The sequence below is a fragment of the Ornithodoros turicata genome, chromosome 1 (genome assembly GCF_037126465.1).
Source record: "Ornithodoros turicata isolate Travis chromosome 1, ASM3712646v1, whole genome shotgun sequence".
In the NCBI taxonomy this organism is placed as follows: Eukaryota; Metazoa; Arthropoda; class Arachnida; order Ixodida; family Argasidae; genus Ornithodoros; species Ornithodoros turicata.
The window spans coordinates 132,754,671-132,759,976 of NC_088201.1; the positions used below are offsets into that span (position 1 = coordinate 132,754,671).

General features: G+C 46.6%; 1 pseudogene; it reads right to left on the bottom strand.

Moving 5' to 3' along the window:
* Window positions 1-1,935: 1,935 nt before the first annotated feature.
* Window positions 1,936-3,504, bottom strand: LOC135379057 (uncharacterized protein K02A2.6-like; annotated as a pseudogene).
* Window positions 3,505-5,306: the final 1,802 nt, after the last annotated feature.

Here is a 5,306-nt window from a genome sequence, read left to right on the forward strand (position 1 = left end):
GTGCTAAAACCGCCTACGTATGAATTGCGCTGAACGTAGCTTTCCAAAGCACAGTCCACCGCGTTCCTATGCGTCGCCAAGACCACTGCTAATCTCACTGTGTCTCCGAAAAAGCGTTTGGACACTTCCTCGGGTGACCTTGCACTTCGACAGCAGTCGACGTCACGGCTGTGGGAGCCTGTACCCTTCCTTCAACCCACGCCTTTGGAGCCCTATTCGCCTCGAGATCAAACAATGCTGCCACCATGCGGCAGCTCCGTGAACTGCCCCTAGTGGGGATGCGTGGCCTGAGCCGGTACTTTCGCTGTGGTCATCGTGCTCGAAAGCATGCTTGGAAGGTTGAGTTTCTGGACATTTGAGCTTTTAACGTCGCTTCAAGATGAGTGAAGATGACTTAGTGGAAACTTTTTGAACTATTCTGGTTCCCTGCACTAGAGTGCTTAGCAGGGAAGAAAACTACAGAACGTGCATATGTTCCGGTATGCGGATTCCACTCGGCCTTTGTTATATTATATTTGTCGCTGCGGTTCCGTGTGTCAAACAAAATGTACCGAGAGCTAAGGTCAATGTTGTAGCAGTTTTTTTTTATCATAAGTATAACGATGTCACAGTTATTTATAGAATGGTTTCTCTGCTGGCCGTTCAAAGTTACTTCATAATGCTCAGTTATGGTATTCTACGCGAGCTGGACACAAGGTGCATCGAATGTATGAATACATGTATGATATGGAGGTTTTGAAATATGTGAATTTCAAGCTTTCATCTCATTTCATCTGACCGTATGACATACCTGATCATTGGAAAACACGCATTCAAGGTAAAATGCCACCATCCCCGAACGTTCTCTGTAAGACACACGTGTTTTGTGGTGCATGAAGCACGTGTGCAACAGCGAATTTCAGAATATACCTGCCGCTGGAACAAAAAACTTAGTTTGTATAGTAGCTATTCCCTGATCAGTAGCGCCCCACACAAAGCCAACTCCACCACAGAGGTGTGGTCATCTTGTAACATATTTTAGCAGCGTCTAATGAATGCCTGCACAGGAGACGAATCAAACCTCAACCCTCCCCCATACTCGCACGACCTGAATAACCACCGCTATTATACGACGCAAAAATTATAGCGAAGGGCTTCAGTACTTATTGGGCTATTCTGGCCTTATATTAGTACATTCTTGCACAATTGTACATTTAGATTTCCAAGACCAGTGGAGATAGGAATGTTGAGTTCTTTTTTCTTTTTTAATCCTTGTTGTTCCCAAAAGACAAAAACAAAATCTCGCTTGGAACAAAGGAGACTGTGTCTCCTTTCAAACGCACACAGGTGATTTTCTTTTCACAACTTCGCGACTTCAATGTTTCGCAGTGCAGCATTTTTGGTCAACTTTCGTACCTTATCAGCGTTCTAAGTAACGCATTTCATCACATCCGGAACATGTGAGGCACTGACAGCGGCATTTCATTCAAAAGCACTGCGACACCCGCGTAGAAAAGCCTGCGTCTGCTTCGCCGGATCGCGCCGGATCCCCCACTAGAGCTCCGCCGCAGCGCCACCTACAGTTCGATCTCGAGGCGAATATCACGTGTTCACATGACCCAAATGACAATTTTGACTCAAAAAGTGTATGTGTACTTCCAATTAATTCCCCCTTACCTGCACCGCTCGGACAACAGCACAACCTCGTTGTTGAGTTTGGGAAGATTGAGACTTCGTTGCTCACGATGAACTCGAACTTTATTGCTTTCTGGACTACATATGTCTGTTCTGCAAGAAGGGATACAGCCGACTGCGCATCAGAGTGAACGCATCGCGTGATCTCCGAAACCAGAGAACACGCGCTTCCCCGCGATACATGATCTTCTCGCGCCAAAGCGGCGCCGTCGCACCTGGCTGAATCATACACCACGCAACAATACACAACACCCCTTCCCCCTAGCTGACAAAATCGTCCAAATATCGCGGACGTGTGATCATTCGGCGTGGTCGTGTAGAGATAGGACCACTAAGTTGCGGTGAAGACGCACTGGCTTCTGGAACAGCTGGGGAACTAGCTGGTGCTTGATCAATTTGAATAGATGTAGGTGTTACAAGTCCTTGTGGGACACAGTCGCCCGTAGAAACATCAGTCGGGTTCTCAACTGACTCTGGCAGTTCGTTGCTTGGTGTGGCGCGACCTCTCATTTGGTTTAGATGGCGTCGCACAACCCTGCCATCCTGAGTTATAACTCTGTACGACACAGGTCTAGTAGTCTTCTCAATTGTTGCAGGGATCCATGGCTGTCCATGGCCATAGTTTCGCACGTACACCGGGTCAGAGTCTTTAAAGGTCCTTACGGCTGATCTGGGAGTCTGCTTTTCCTCTACCTCCTGGCGTTTACTTATTCCGTCTGGATGCAATCTGTCCAGACAAGTCTTCAACCTGCGTCGCATAAGGAGTTCGGCTGGACTAAAACCTGTTGATGAGTTTGGAGTGGTATGCTGATGCAAGAGGAAACGAGCAAGTCGTTGCTGCCAGCTGCCATCTACAATACGTTTCAACGAGTCCTTCATTGTTTGTACCATTCGTTCTGCCTGTCCGTTGCCTGCAGCGTGTTAGGGAGCCACGAGAATTTGCCTTATAGCGTTTCTCAGAAGGAATGTTTGGAAGTGAGCAGATGTGAACTGAGGTCCGCTGTCGCTGACCACAACATCTGGAATGCCATGCGTAGCGAAGATCTCCCGTAGTACGTTGACAGTAGCTTCGGCAGATGTAGATGGCATGAGCTCTAGCCACTTTGAGTAGGCGTCAACTACTAGGAGGAATGATTGTTCATGGAACGGACCAGCAAAGTCCACGTGAAGACGAGACCATGGAGAGTGTGGGACCTCCCAACGATGTATTGGCGCACCTGGTGGTGCATGCCTCGTGGATTGGCATTCGGTGCAACTCTTGACAGACTTCGATGTCCTCATCGATCTTCGGCCACCATACGTACGACCGAGCAAGGGCTTTCATGTTTCCAATCCCTGGATCCAATTTCAATCACTGCTCGTCTAACACTCGCTGTTGACCCTCTTTGGGAATTATTACTCTGTTTCCCCACAAGAGGCAGTTCTTATGAGCAGATAACTCATAGCGTTTCGACCAGAATGTCTTGAACTCATCTGCACATTTGTCATCTGGCCAACCCTTCCACACCCAGTTGAGAACGCGGGAAAGTAGAGGATCGTGTATAGTCATGCTTGCAATGTCTTTCGCGTGAAGCGGTGGACTGGCCAGCTCTTCGGTGAACAGCACTTCAGCCTAACATTGGTATAGCTTCGTCTTTGACGGGAAGTGGCAAGCGGCTTAGAGCATCTGCATTAGCGATTTTCTTCCCAGGTCGATGAACAAGCTCAAACTCGTAAGCGTTTAGCATCTGAGACCAACGAAGCATTCTTGGTGAGATTATCATCGAAGTGGGCTTGTGAATATTCCCAGAAGGGGTTGATGGTCAGTCACAATTGTAAATGCACCTCCATAGATAAAATGATGAAACTTCTTTACTCCGGCGATAATGGAGAGAGCTTCACGGTCGATTTGTGCGTAGTTACGCTCTGTAGTTGTCAACGTGCGTGAAGAGAATGCAACTGGAGCTTCGCGTCCATCTGGCTGTTGCTGACTTAGTACAGCCCCTACACAATAAGTAAGAAGAATAGTGAATTGAGGATTTTAATGTTAAAATCTGTAACGCAATTTTCAATTTTGAGGTCCACGATTTATTGAATGTAAATGCGTAACCAACACTGTTGAGATTGTGGCAGTACTGTTGAAATGCGAGCGGGCTCGTAGGCTCGGCAGACTGTCGTGGTTGTCGTCGTTTATGCGCTCATCCACGGCGCTGCATCTCTTCCAAAGACTTCCGTTCGATGTGCACCTGCGAACGTACTCCGTCAAGTAAGAAGAACAGTGAATTGAGGATTTTAATGTTAAAATCTGTAATGCAATTTTCAATTTTGTCGTGCACGATTTATTGAATGTAAATGCGTAACCAACACTGTTGATATTGTGGCTGTACTGTTGAAATGCGAGCGCGCTCGTAGGCTCGTCAGACTGTCGTGGTCATCGTCGTTTATGCGCTCATCCACGGCGCCGCATCTTTTCTAAAGACTTCCGTTCGATGTGCACCAGCGAACGTACTCCGTCAAGTAAGAAGAATAGTGAATTCAGAATTTTAATGTTAAAATCTTTAATGGAATTTTATATTTTTACCTCCACAATTTATTGAATGGAAATGCGTAACCAACGCTGTTGATATTGTGGTTGTACTGTTGAAATGCGAGTGGGCTCGTAGGCGCGTCTGACTGTCGTGGTCGTCGTCGTTTATGCGCTCATCCACGGCGCCGCATCTCTTCCAAAAAGTTCCGTTCGATGTGCAGGATTTTAATGTGAAAATCTGTAACGCAATTTTCAATTTTGAGGTCCAGGATTTATTGAATGTAAATGCGTAACCAACGCTGTTCATATTGTGGCTGTACTGTTGAAATGCGAGCGGGCTCGTAGGCTCGTCAGACTGTCGTGGTCGTCGTCGTTTATGCGCTCATCCACGGCGCCGCATCTCTTCCAAAGACTTCCGTTCGATGTGCATGTGCGAACGTACTCCGTGAAGTAAGAAGAATAGTGAATTCAGAATTTTAATGTTAAAATCTTTATTGAAATTTTATATTTTTACCTCCACGATTTATTGAATGTAAATGCGTAACTAACGCTGTTGATATTGTGGCTGTACTGTTGAAATGCGAGCGGGCTCACTGATCTCGATTGTAAAAGGCTGGATCGCGGATAGGGAGCGCGAGCGTGAAGAAACCGGCCGCCATCTTTCTGTACCCACAACAGTCGCCGCAGCGATCATGGCAACTTCTTGCAATTACGGTCTTACCAACCGTACTGGCAAGGTTACAGGGCCTAAATTTATACAGGTGAGTCACTCTTTATCGAGGAATAAATAGGCGTCCATTCTGTATATTTAGTTGACCATTATGAAGTGTTTTTTTGCCCAAAACGAGCACTGGATGCAGGCTGCTTGATCGCTCTTCCGACGTTCAATCGAGCACACTTGCATTTTACCCGGCGACAAATACGGTTTGAGTGCATAATATGCTTGAAAGAACACGTTACACTACACAGGTAGTGTTGTCATCAGTATATGTGCGAGCAGTCGAGCGCTTTTTTGCATGCATTGCTAGCATGGTACATGGTGTTCTCTGCGGAAGCAAGTGCCACATTCATTTCTTTGAATTACCTTCACGCACAAGTTCGGTATTACGTCGTAATGAGACCACGA